Source organism: Phyllostomus hastatus, unplaced genomic scaffold (assembly GCF_019186645.2).
Source record: "Phyllostomus hastatus isolate PE091 unplaced genomic scaffold, TTU_PhHast_1.1 phas_scaffold_1066, whole genome shotgun sequence".
NCBI lineage: Eukaryota > Metazoa > Chordata > Mammalia > Chiroptera > Phyllostomidae > Phyllostomus > Phyllostomus hastatus.
The window spans coordinates 26919300-26933707 of NW_025334004.1; positions in this window are offsets into that span (position 1 = coordinate 26919300).

The window sequence follows — 14408 nt, forward strand, 5'->3', positions numbered from 1 at the left end:
ACCTATTTTTTGCTCCCTACTGAATTTGACTCCGCAGCAACCAACCTTTAAGCAAATGTTAGGGTGCTTCTTTTTATGTTTCTGCAAGTATATAGACCATGGAAAGTAAAACAAAAGTGTTCTGGGAAGCGACGAGGAGACTATTTTCATAACCTTGGGGAGGCAAAGCTTTCGTCAACAGGACACGGCGGCGTGTGAGCTTCGGGGCTTGAGAACTGGCAGTGGGCACTCCTCAGCACCGGCTCCTGAGCAGGTAGGGGCCTGGCCGGGAGGAGAGCAGGAGGTGGTTCACCAGCACCACCCGCTCCTGCTTCGCGTGCAGCAGAGAAGGGGGAACCACCACCATGGACACCAGGGGGCGCCCTTCAGACAGTCCCTGCACACCCTGCTAGCTTCCCTGAGCTGGAGTGAGTCAGTTTGTTTCACTGCTGTCCCCATCCCAGCTTGTCCCTGACAGCGGGCCAGAATTCAAGGTCAGCACTAGGAGGAAAGGCCGAGAGGCCAGTGGGCCCCACCCAACACTCCATGGCTTACAGAATGCCTTCATCTCCACTCTGTCCTCACGCCAGCTGGCTGGGGAGCTCCTACCCCACAGTACTGATAACGCGCCCGAGGCTCAGCACAAGCAAAACCACACACCCGAGGCCTCTCAGCCAGTGAAGAGCAGGGCCCAGCTCCTAGGCCTGGGGCCCAAGAGGTCCCCCTCCCCCCTGACCCCTCCTGCCTCTCTCTCTCCTGCACTGTCACCTTCTCTGGGGCAATTTGTTTGACCCCAGCTGCCAAGGGTTCTTTGGAAGCATTATGACATTGTTGACAGAAGTAAGTGTGGGCCTGTGGGCAAACATATGACCCTGAGGGGAAGGTGGGGGGAGGAGAGGGAGCAGGGAGGGAGAGCGGAATCTGCCACCCCAAACCCTGCCACCCCAAACCCTGCCACTCCGGCACAGAACTCGGAGCTGCAGACACGTGGGCAGCAAACTCACGGCTCCTCCCCCACCTGCCGGAGAGCAGGGCACAAGTGTCCTCCCTCCCCTGTCCCACTCCAAGAGCGCAACCCTTGGCCCTGGGGCCGGAAAGTCAGCGCTGAGGCGGGCCTCACAGCACACCCTACTAAACCCCCCTTCCCTTCCACCCGTTTTGCCTGCACTTACTTTCCCACAAGTGATCACCTGTCGAAGGCCAAAGGGTCCCCGATGCACTACAATAGCCCGTAAAACCCCAGGTCCAGCCGTTTCTTTGGGTCTTACTTCTCTTCTGTGAAGGCCTCCACGCACAGAGAAATGAAAACGTCAACATCAACTAACATCCTGACACCTTTCCCCTGTTCATCCGGCATCTGTCAGTTTCGTTTGCAGGCCTCGGGGGTGGGACCTAAGGGTAAAGCCTCTGTCCTCCTCTACAGCAAGGGTGTGCTCTGGGGGAGAGACACCCACAGGGCACAGCTCAGCGGACTTAGGCCATGGGTAAAGGCTGAGAAGTTGACGCCTAGCTGGCCGGGGTGGGGGAGCGTAGGGGCCTCATCATTGTCACGAAGTAACTCCGAGGACATGTGGCCGAGAAGGCCTCCCCAAGGACCTCAGGAGCCTCTGGCCTCCCCGGCAGCTGACGCTCCTGCCTCTTTGCAGGACCACACCTGGACGCCCAGCTAGTGCCTAGAAAGAGCAGGGGGAACCTACGCCAAAGAGTGGATCTTGGGCTGCTGCCCCCATAACCCAGCCCCCCCGCCCCAGGGCTGCCCAGTGTAGGACAGGGGAGGGCGCAACCTCCTGGAGATGAGGCTGCGAGAGTCCTACGTCTCCTTAGAACACAGGTGGCGAACACGAGGCCCGTGGGCCGAATCCGGCCTCCACCTTGCTTTATCCAGCCGGCACCCTGTTTCCACCTGGTGGCAGCGCCGAGCTCTCACTCAACTGTTAAGGAGTGGTTACATTTACACGGTCATAACATGACATTCGGCCCTTTGAAGGTAAGCTCGAGGCTGATGTGGCCCCCCGTGAACATGAGTTTGACATCCCTGTCTTAGAAGAAATAAGGGCCAGGCTCAGAGGCAAGGCCTTGGCAAGGGATGAGTCGGGCAAACACGACCCAGGCTAGGGTCCGTGAGCTGCTGCTGTGGGCCGGAGCCCCGCCCCTGGCCGGGGATCGGCCCGGATCCACTCGGGCTCAGAGAGTGGGGCCCTCCACAACTCTACCCACAAACAGAGACACCTGCACTCGGGCAGACCTGGGTTCCAATCCCAGCACCACTGACTGACAGCTGAGAGCTCGGGCCCCTCGCTTCCCTGCTCCGAGCCTCGGCTTCCCCTACAATAAGAAGGGGCAACAGCCCAACTCTCCACGAGGTTGAGTGGGGTGATGCGCACAGCACCCCACCAAGGCTAACTGCGCCAGCAGACCTAGTGCTCAGGTCTGCAGCAGAGCTGCACTCTGGCTAAGCTTCCTTTCTGTTGCAAGCCCTCTCACAGGGAGTAAACACTTAATCAATGGGGGGGTCCCCAACCCCTCTATTCCCCTTCCACTGGCCCCCAAATGCCACTTGGTGCTGAAGCCTGCCGTGGGCTGAGGTGGGCACCCCCTGTACTCTGTCCAGCTGACAGCTCCGGAGAGACCCTCATTCCCTCTGGCCACTGAGTCACACAGGTCTCTGCTACACCCTGTGAGGCCCCCCCACACCAAGGCTCTTCACCTCACCTGGACCAGGGCCTCTCCCCTTGTCACTCAGGACACCGTGGGCTGGGCCATCCTTTGCTGTGGGGGACTGTTCTGTTCACTGTGGGATGTTCAGCACCATTCCTGGCCTCTGCCCCCCGGACACAAAAAGCATCCCCACCAATTGGGACAACTAAAATGTCCCCCAATATCGTCAATGGTCCCCTGCAGGGAAAAACTGCCTCTGACTGCGGACCACAGCACTGGACCACTGGGACCCTCCTCTCGGAGCAGGGTCCTTGTGGGGGGTCTCTTGGGCACCTGCCCCCCACCCGCCAGCTCTTCTTCTCTGGCCACTCCCAGCCTCGCCAGGGTCCCTGAGCAGCCCTGAGACCCCAAGGCTCTGTGTGGGCTCCAGACATCAGGTGCAGGATGAAGGTGGCTGATTTGAGAGGTGGCATCCCCCAAAAGGGACATCCCCATGATACGGCCACAAGTACTCAGGAGGACAGAGGTGGACAGGGCAGAGGAGGGGCCCCACCGGGCGGGAGACAGGCCCCACAATCGGCCTCCCCGTCGCGGGCTTGCAGCCCAGCTGCCCCGGAGGAAGAGCCCTGCTCTGGGGACCCCGAGGGTCATCTCAGGTGCCTCCGGCCCGCCCTGGGTGGCACCCTCACTGCTCCTGCCGTGGCCCTTGTCCTCCGCTCCTCACAGGGGCTCGGGCTGGCCTCCCTCTGTGGCCTCTGTTTCGACACTACGTAGATTCTTTCCCTCTCTGGGCCCCAGAGACGGCACGCTCCCCTGAGCCGGCCCCAGCTGCTGGCTCGCAGTGCGGGGGGTCAGCGGCCACTGGTCCGTATCAGCAAGGACACCAGCCAGGACGGAGTACCCGCGTGGGGCGGACACTGCACACTCATGACCAGCTTCGGTGAGGGCTGCGCGGCACCCTCGAAGGCCTCTGCACAGCGGCTACTCTCTGTAGACTGTGGGCACGAGGGGGACACCCAGCGGGGTTCCTTGAGTTCCACAGGGAGGGTGCAATCTCAGGACGTGGAGGCCACGGGATGGTATTGAATCACCACAGACAAGGTTGGCACGGCTTCCGCGGTGAGCACCGGCTGGAACCCGGAGTGCTTTTCGTGGCCTAGCCCCGGATGCCGAGGACCATGACTGCTGCCACTGTATTTGTCGGGTTCCCCAGAGAAGCAGATCCGATCAGAAACAGATTGAAATAAGAGGGGATTTCTTCTAGGGATCGTCTCACACAGCTGTGGAGGCCCAGAGGTCCCACAATCTGCCGTGTACACACCGGGGAACCAGGCAAGCCGCTGGCATAATTCAGCCCGAGAATGAAGGCCTGAGAATGGGGGTGGGGAAGCTGATGGTGTAACACCTGGTACGAGTCTGGAAGCCCAAGAACCAGGGGCACCGCAGGCTGAGAGCAGGAGAGGATGGGCGTCTCAGCTCCTGCAGAGGGGACTAGCCCTTTCTCTGCCTTTGTGCTCTGTCTGGGCCCTCAGCGGGCTGGATCACGCCCACCCACGGGGCGGGGGTGGGGGGGCGTCTGCTTTACTCGGTTCAGCATTTCCAACGCTAATCCAGAGACACCCACGCAGACACGTCCAGAAACAGTGTTTTGCCAGCTGAGCACCCCTGAACCAGCTCACGCTGGCACGTAATGACCATCGCAGCCACGCTGGGAGCTTTTTAACTAAGTCCCTCTTCCAGGGAAGAGATCACAGACTCCACTGCTCAGTCAGGAGTCTCCACGTCACAGCACAAAAGCGTGACAATCTGCCGCAGGCCCCTTGAGAAGGAGCGCTGCTGCCCCAAGGCAGCCTTCCCCCAGGCCCCGGGTCCCCGCGCACTGGGGAACCGCCAGGCTTCCCGGTGACCACGGAGCCGTGGCACTCGGGTGAACGGCGCTGAGGCGCGAGCTCAGCCACACGGACTTCACCTCCCCCAGGCTCGTGTGGCTACGGGCGTGTCACCGTTCGTTCCCCAAGGGGACCGGCCGGCAATCCAGTGGCGAGTTGATGGCGTTGGATCCCTTCCATCACGGGAACAGAATCTCTAAATACGGAGGTGACTTCCCTGCGAGCTGCGCTCCTGTTAAAGTCACCGTGGGCTCACTGAGCATCAGAGTCACAACCGTGGTACTCACTTAAGAGTCAGTGTAAGGAGGAGAGGGGGACTTCCACAAACCAAAACGAAATGGAGGCAAATTGTAAATGTTTTATCTCCATCAATATCAGACTTATCAAGGGCCCTCTCCGGCCCTTGAGACCAGCAGGTGTTATGTTTCAGGAAAGGATTCCTTAAAAGAGCCCTGCCCCACCACCCCACAGTAGAATTTATTACCAAGGATTAGCTGAAGGAAAAATAAAACACTGTCTAATTTATTACAGGGAAACGTTTCTCCAACTACCTGCCAAGCTTTCTGAAGTTGCAGACCTGGAAGCACGTTGCTCCTCTGATTCCATTTTTTTTTTAAGGCCGTAACTTTTATTCCTGCAGCCACACTGAAGACGGTGCCCAGGGTGGCGGCGCAGTAAATAAATCGGAACTTCCCCCCAGGAGCTGAAGCTGTAGATGGTCGAGCTTCCTGGCAGCTCTCCATTCATTCCAACAGACCCGCTGTCCCCAGCCGTGGCCCCAAGACCCCAACAGGACCCGCCTCTGGCCTCCTGGCTGCCTTCTAAGGGGCCGAGATGCACCCTGATGCCAACTGTCCCTGGCAGGTGCCAGTGCGGTGGCCTTGGGCCCTCTCGCTGCTCCAGAAACTGTTCTGTCTGTCCTCCTGGCCTGCGGCCGGTCCAACCAGGATCTCCGAGGCTCTGCCCACAAGCCCAGCCGCATTCCTGAAGCAGGAAGGCAGGCCGGTGGGGCTAGGTCTGCTCGTTTTCCTCAAAAGTCTCCTTGCAAGGGAAGTTCAGACCCAGCACGTCCTTAGCTAGAAGTGGGAGCAGCTGCAGGAAGGATGGATCTCAAGGCGGCCGTAGGCTCGCCCCTCCCCCGTGCGCTCGGTGGCCCTTCACTAACTGGAATGACCGATGGCCTAGGGGCTGTGGGAGGTCCTGCTGAGGAGGACAGCAGCAAGTGGTGACCATGTGCACAGAAGAGAACACGGGTTACTGACCCCAAAACTGTACACGGTGGGGAGCCCTGGGGTCAGGGAGGTCGTCCCGGTCAGGTCTCCTTCAGACGCCAGGAGCAGAACCCCGTCTAACCAGCTCAGACAAAACACAGGAGGCCCAGGGTACCTGCTTCAGGCTCAGCTGCACACAGAAGCGCTGTCTGTGCGTGGTTGTCTTCGGCACAGAGGTGCCCCTCCAAGGCAGGCAGGCTGGTCCCCTGCAGCCGCGAACTCACCGCATGCCAGGTGAGCCACGGCCGGGGGGAGGGGGAGCACCTCTCGCTCGCAACATTCTCACACCAATCTCAGCGAAGAGTCTGACTGGTCCGCTGTGAGTCACATGCCCGTCCCTGAGCCAATCTCTGTGGCCACGGGAGCTGGACTGTCCAACTGGTCCACCAGTGTCCTGACCACCACGGTGGCAGGGGCAGAGCCGTGACCGACAGCCCCACCAGGAGCACGTGGCACTAGGGCAGTCTCCAGCGAAACCCAGAGGAGTGTGGGAAGGCGTGCCGGGCAGAGGGACCCACCGCCCCAGTCGGCGGCCCGTGGCTTTGCTGAGCAGACGCCCCTGCGCTGGCCTTGATGGCCGGGCAGGATCCACCAGGACGAAAGCTGGGAGAGCGGAGGGAAGAGCGTGGGACGGGAGCGAGCCCAGAGAGGGGCTGGGAAGGGGAAGGCTACAGACCGAGGGTTGGTGCCCCCACTTCACATGCAGGCACCTAATCCCAACGTGACGCCATCTGGGGGCGGGACTTTGAGGGGTGATTAGGTCCAGAGCTAGAGCCCTGGCGAGTGAGATCAGTGCCCTTACAGGAGAGGCCATGTGAGGACGCGGGGAGAAGGGAGCCATCCACGCATCAGGAAGCAGGCCCCCACCGGACCCCAAAACCCCTGTGGCCTTGACCTTGGACTTCCAGACTCCAGAACAGTGAGAAATAGATTTCTCTTGTTTACAAGCCGCCCAGCATGTGTCACCCTGTTACAGCAGCCCGAGCGAAGACGGAGAAGAAAGCGAAGGAGACCCACAAAGGTCTTGCTCACCTGCCCCGCCTTGCTCCTACTCTCACCTCTCCTGGGTCAGCGCGGCGTTTGGACATGGGGGCGGGGGCAGTGGCGAGAGGTGGACAAAACACACGGGACCCAGACTTCCACTTGGGCTGTCTGGGAAGTGGAGTTTGCCACTCAGGTGCGCCACACAGAGAATTCAGCAGCTATGGCAACCGAGACCTCCCCGGCAGGTGGACCTGGTCGCCGTGGAGAGCTGGCCGCGAGCTCCGGGGACAAGGGAGGGCAGCCGCTATCGGGCTTCAGCGGCAGAGGAGGCGGCACGGACGCGCCGGGAGCACGGTGTTTGGAGTCTAATATCCCCGGTTTGAATTTTCTGTATTTTTTTAAAGATTTATTTATTTATTTATTTTCAGAGAGGGAAGGGAGGGAGAAAGAGAGAGAGAAACATCAATGTGCTGTTGCTGGGGGCCGTGGCCTGCAACCCAGGCATGTACCCTGACTGGGAATCGAACCTGCGACACTTTGGTTCGCAGCCTGCGCTCAATCCACTGAGCTACGCCAGCCAGGGCTTGAATTTTCTGCATTTTTAAAAAATAAGTATAAGCACTTTGTAAATGTCTAACCACTATGCTGTGCACCTGAAACTAATGTGGAATAATACTGAATATAAACTGTAATTGAAAAATAAAATTTAAAAAATAAGTACTGGATTACTATGCGAAAAAAATCATCACCCATAATTCCAACACCTGGTGACCATCGTTAGCAATTTTATAAATGCCCTTCTACACTTTTACGTGTTTTTATATATTTCTATATGTTTCACACAAACTATACAGAGGCCACTCGGCCTGCCAAACGTTCCCTTTCACGGAAGGGGGGTGGTCCCGCAGTTTGGTGGCCCTCGTTGGCCATGACAGGTAGCAGGGCTTTCCATCCATTATCTGACTTTTAGCTTAATGGTGAGGACCCTGAGGCCCAGAGGAGGGAAAGAGGTACAAGCTGCCAGTGGGTCACAAAGTCGCCCCCCCCCCCCAGCTCCAGCTCACTCAGGGACCATCCCAGACTGAGACGGGGCTGCCGCCAAGTTCCCTTCCGTAGGTGACACTGCGTTCCACCTGGGGTGGCCTGAGGCAGCACCTAGGGGGCGGTGGCAAGATCACGCCTTACAGCCCCAGCAGATTCCAGGGCTCGGCCCTCCCGCTGGGCCTTCCCCGTGCAGAGCGACGCCCCCAGACTCTACCTCTGGTGGAGAGACAAGGTGTGATTGGTTCAGCCAAAGGCCATGGACACACCTGGGGCTCATCCACACAGTCAGGATTCACCCTCAGGCTGTCAGGGGATGCCTGGGATGTTTCTCCTGTGGCTGGACGATGCAAGCTCTGGCTCCAGGAAGGGACCTCTTTACTCGTCAGCAAATGTGACAGCAGGGGACATCAGGGGCCCTGGCCATGCAGCCAGGCTCCGGGGTGGCAACTCCATCACCTGAACCTTGCCAGAGAGCTGAGTGATGGGGGAGACTGAAGGACAGCAGGAGAAACCCCCGACAGGGCGGCAGTCTGCCGGGGCGAGAGAGGAAAACCACGGCAGAGCTGGGCCAAGGGGCCCAGAGCTCTGGCCTCGGAGTCTGTTAACCTGGGTTCAAAGTCCCCCCGAGCTCTTGTTGGCTGTGTGACCTTGATGGGTTGCATTCCCTCTCTGAGCCTCACCTTCCACATCCTATAAAATGGGATTACCCTTAATGCCTGCCTCCCTGGGTTGTTAGAGATTAAAGCGGGTAACAAGGTAGAGCTCTTAGGCAGTGCTGGCCACGTTACCCACCATTATTATCACCCACCTGCTGGTTCTGCAAAAGGAGGGAGGTCCCATAAGGGACTGCAGGCACCTGAAATATACTCCAAGCACCAAACTACGTGCAAATCGTTTTCTCGACTGCGCTATGCGTTGCCTGCCTTCTTAAACAGACTCACTGAACTTTAATGTTTCCCCAGTAATTCAGAACTAACACCACCAGAAGATCACACCCCGCCGTCGTACAGTGAAATCCACAGAGGTGACTGGAGGCGAGTCGGACGATTTGTCCAAATGCGAAACGGCCCTGCCCGAGGCGGCTCTGCTCTCACGACGCCCGCATCAGCATTTCACAGACCGCTGCTCCCTCCCTGCGTGTCGCACCCTCAGGCACCACTTCTCGCTGCCCTCAGCGGCCTGCTCAACCCGGCCCCACCTCCCGTGTCACCACCATCACAAGGTTTGAGCTGAAAAACCAGACCAAGGCGCCTGTCACACACGTACGTGAAGAGAGAGTTCACAGGTCCCCAGAGAGGAGCTACTCCTCCACCCCGTATGCTTGAGTCGAGCTCTCTTTGTCACTCAAGGCCTTGTCCTCACTGCTCGCTCCTCAGCCTCTCGCCAGGCAGAGGAGGTTTTGGGGGTTAGACCCCCCTAGAAAAGTGGCCGTGGGGATGCATGTCTGACGTGGCCTCCCCCGTGGAGAATGCTTCCAGATGCTTGGTCTCACACATGTCCGTAACAACGTGTAATATTACAAATAATAGAAATACAGTGTCACTGAAATGATTGCCATCCTCCTTAAATATGTTTCTGGATCTTGCCCTGGCTGGCGTAGCTCAGTGGATTAAGTGCAGGCTGTGAACCAAAGCATTGCAGGTTCGATTCCCCGTCAAGGCACATGCCTGGGTTGCAGGCCATGGTCCCCAACAACCGCACATTGATGTTTCTCTCTTTCTCCCTCCCTTCCTTCTCTAAAAATAAATACATAAAATCTTTAAAAAATATATGTTTCTGGATCACAGAGAGGTTTCAGCAGAGTTGAATCAAGTCTCTGCCGCCCTGGGTCTCCTGCACCAGCCTGTGAGGACCACTCTGAAGGCAATAAGGGGTCATCTGAGCAGAGCCAGCTAGGAGTGGCCTTCTTAAAGACAGCCCGGGTTCCTCGTCACCCCATCTCTCCTCTGCGCAGCACTCCCTCAGCTCACCTGCTTGTTCTGAACATCTTTATCCCGCAGCCACTGAGCCTCCCTCCCTACCCCGCAGACCCTTGCAAAGTTCCGAGATGGGCCAGGCACAAGGAGGGCACGAAGGTCCTTGCTTTCACAAGTGCCCGTCTCATGAGGGCAGCAGACAGACAGCAGCGGTCAGCCCTGCCTTGTGACCAGAACGTAGCTGGTGCAAAGTCCCTGGGCACTCAGAGAAGAAAGGGGCCAACTCTTCCGCTGTGGGAGAGGGGAAGCTTTCCCAAAGAGGGGACGTATGTGCTGAGCTCTGAATGACAGCAGGAGGAGGGGGGTGTTCCTGACAGAGGGACAGCTTGTGCAGAGGCACTAAGACGTGCACATGCACAGCTTGCGTGGAGCCGAGAGGGGCGGCGGCGGAGGCCTGAGCGAAAATGTCCCACCAGCGCCAACCACCACAACAGAGACTGTCCGAGCAGGACCGAAAAGAACACGGGACTCCCCTCCGGTCCCTTACCCACTGACGACAGCTGACCCCAGGAGAACCCCAGTCCTGCTGGGAGATTCAGAACCCAAGGTTCCACATAAGGTTCCGCATCAGCTTCCGAGCCGAGTGCACCCGAGGCCCAGGCACACCCTGCAGAGCCTGTGACCAACCGCCTGCTGAAGGCGGCACGTGCGGGCCAGCCTCAGGCCCCGAGGGCACGTTCCCATAGAGCGGCTGGTCCCCTGGCCAAAACGGCTAAAAATAATCTCGGGTAGACTTCCAGACCAGACTCTGACGCACTCCAACCAAAAAGACTCCAAGACTCGAACGGTGGATGGAAACTGAAATAGGGACAGGCTCCTCCAGCTGGTGGGACGCTCTGCCCAATGATTCAGCAGAAGATTCTTGCCCGTGGAGCACCTGCCAGACACCGGGCGTCAGAGAGCAGGGAGACGGACACCAACCCTTAAATAGACCACAGCTCGTCCTCCTAGCGGCTAACGAGCGGGGAGACCAGCACTATAGATCCCGGCCCGGAAAACTCCGGAGACGTGCTAAGTGAAAAAAAGCAGGTTGCACAACACCACGTCGTGTATTCCATTTAAAGGAATGTGCGTGTGTGCCCATTCAAATGCCTGGCCGAAGACCTGTCATAGCTCTTAAATGCCCCACGCCGTCGTATTATTAACCCTGGCTTGCAGATGAAATTAAGGTTGTGTGAGGTTAGGTAACTCGACCATATGGCTAGTAAGCTGTGGAACTAGGGTAAAAAAATAACCACCACCACTAAAAATGTATATAACAATTTTTTCTTAAATATCAGAATACACACTAAACTCGCTCGTTTACTCATTCGTTGGACAGACATGAATGGAATGTCTACAGTGTGCCTGGCACCACGCCAGCCTCTGGGGCTAAAATGATGAAAAGTACAAATCAAGAGCCTGTCCCCGTGGCACTTACATTCAGGGGTCACCTCTGGGAAGGAAATGGTAGAGGGTGGGGGTTGGGGAGAGGATGGAAAATATTAGCCTTGTCTATATTGTTAGAATTTTGCACAATAGGAATTAATCCAGTACCTGAGTAATAAAAACGTATTGGTAATATTTTCCTTGAAAAGGTAACTGGGGCTCTGGGGATATTTCAGCGTCAAGCCTAGTGCGCCTGCTGCTAAATGTTTATTTCTGATAACTTTTAATTACGGTAACAGTCACGTGCCCTCGGAAAAGTCAAATACAGGCAGACAGCCACCACTTAGGGGGACCTCACCACCCAGCAGCCCCTGTGCCAAACCTGTTACCGTCACCCTCTTGTCCGACCCCCACAACCACTCCATGAAGCTCCCCCTTTCCAGGTGAATTCTCAACCAGGGGCGGGTCTGCCCCCAGGGGGTGTGTGACAAAGTCTGCAGATGTTTCGGGTTGTCCCGTGGCGGAGAAGGACGAAGTGGCCACTGTCATCTAAAGGACAGAGTCTGGGGACGCTGTGAACACCCTGCAATGCGCAGACCAGCCCCCAGAGCAAAGAATTATCTTTCTTCACGTCAGTGAATGTCAGTGGTGCCGAGGTTAAGGGACCTGTTATGATGGAGAAACTGAGGTTCGTTTGAGAGGATGATCACCTGCTCCAGGTGATCGGTCACCTGCATCCTCTGTGGCTAGCACAACAGTGGCCGTACTGACCTGTGCCTCTTACCTTACCCAGCAAAGTGAATTAAAGTTGGAGGTGGAATTAAGGTTGCTGGTCAGCTGATCTTAAAGGAGGGAGATTATCCTGGATTATGAACAAAATGTCCTCTCAAGGGTCCTTAAAAGTGGAAGGCAGCCCTGGCCAGGTAGCTCAATTGGTGAGGCCATTGTCCTGATACACCAACGTTGCAGGTTCGATCCTCGGTCCAGTCAGGGCACATACAAGAATTAACCGATGAATGCATAACTAAATGGAACAACAAATTGATACCCCTCTCTCTCAAATCAATTTTTAAAGAGGTGAAGGAGGGAAGCAGAAAAAAAAAGAGAGAGGGTAGTTTAAGAAGGTAAGAAGGACTCAGTTTGCTGATGCCGGCTTGGAAGGAGCGGGGCGAGGGGGTGGGGAGTCAAAGGAATGCAGGCACCTTTAGGAACCAGAAAAGGCAAGGAAGCAGACTCTCCCCGAGAGCCTCCCGAGAGACCAGCCCTGCAGAAGACACCTGACTCCAGGCCAGCCAGGCCCGCGGCAGACCTCTGACTTCAGAATGGCAACAAAACAAGTGCGTGTTGTTTTGCCCCACTGTGTTGGAGGTAATTGATCACAGCAGCCAGAGAAAACCAATTAGCGTCCCACCACAGCATCAGCACCTGTTTGCTTGTCTGTCTGCCCAATTAGAGCGTCAACTGCAGGCGCTCAGGAGAAGGTCAGTCTCGGTCGCCATGTGGTCCCAGGCCTTGCTAGTGAACAAATAAACTTTCTAGCTCGAGAGAGCCAAGAACACCCTTAGGCCATCCAATTATTTTAAATGAGAGAAACCGAGGTCCAGAGAAGGGGAATGGCTTGCTCGAGGCTGCTCGATTTACACCAGCCTCGGCCACCACCTGCCTCCTCTTCAGTCACTGGGCCACGGAAGCCCCCGGGTGGACACTATTGCCAGCTCACCATCATGGACCGGCACTCTCGGGGCCTAAGAAACCCCTTGGGAACTCGGGACAGCTGGGAAAATGCACGTGCACGCCAGGTAAGACCAGAAGATGGCTAAAATGACTTCAGCAGTCTTTCAAGTGTTCATCCCTGCAGCACAGCTGATCCAACTGCACCTTCCGGGACCAGCACCCGCCCGATCAGCTCAACTAGGGAGGCACTTTCACCTGAAGCTTGGGCGAGGCCCACGGGCGCCCGGCCGATGGCGAACCTGAAGCCTGCTTTCAAGCGGCCTCTTCATCTCACACTCCGGCCAGAGCCAAAGCTTCCGGCAAACTGGGAAAAGGCACCTCATCCCCAAGACAATTTTTTCCGCCTGTCGGACAACTGTCCCAATAGACTGATTCCATGAGAAAAGGACGCCTCACTCCAGATCGGCCAGAAAACGATCACAGGTTCGCTGGGACATGCAGTCCCACGTCTGTGCAGGGACAGGCGCCCCCTTAAGGGGGAAGCCCTGGGGCGGTGCACAGCCTGCAGGACTGCACACAGCAACCCTGCCTGGCCACCTGGTCTCACCCCCTGCCCCGACCTCAGGCCCCCCGGAGAGCAACCTCCACTGCAGAGTTCACCATTTCATGGGTAACTCCGCCACCTGGGGTCCCAGGGCTTACTCCTCCCCCCCGGCAGACAACAGGGGTTGAAGAGGAGCATGAGAAGATCGATGGGCCCGTTTAGGGAAGCACACGAGGAGGCGGGGCGACAGGATACAGTGAATTCTAACGGGAGGCGCGTCCACGAGCCAGGAGATGGTGGAGAAGGATGGTGGCTCGCAGCACAGACCTGGGAGAAACCCCACCCACCAGCCCACCGGGAGGCGCTGGGTGCACTCTTTTTGCCTCTCAAAACTTCATTTCCTCTTTGTGAAAGGGGGTATCCTTGTAGGACCGCTGGGAGGATTTAGGAAAGGATACCAGTTCATGCTGAGTGCCTTGTGCGGGCACCTCTCCCGAGAGCTATCGTTGTTACTATTATCGTCAGCACCATCAGCCCTGGCGCATCTGCCTTTCAGACTGTCAGCCTCCAGGCTTATCCTGCTTTAAACCAAATGGGGACAGTAGGTGTGCCGCACACAGAAAGGAGTACTCACAGCACCCAAGTGCCCACTACTGACTGGGTAATCGGGAAAACCCGGACTGCTCTGACCTGGAATGGGTTTGGGGGGCGATCTTTGACATGGGGAGCTCCCTGTGTGCTCTCCTCTGGCCCCCGCTGCCTGTGCTGCTGGCCAGCCTCTCCCAGGGGTCCCCAAAGCCCTATGGCCAGAGGATGACCAGGTGCATCGAGTAGGACCAGCTCTGCAGGACGAGGGACACAGGTTTCTGCGTGAGCCCTTCTGCGTGCCAGCTGTGTGTGCAGGCTTCGCCTCAGCTGCAGTGACACGAGGCGATCACGGTACCTGCCTCACGTGGCCGTCGTGCCAAGGGCCGTGAGCCAGGGCTGTAAAGCACAGCACCTGGCCTGACAGTGCGGCCTC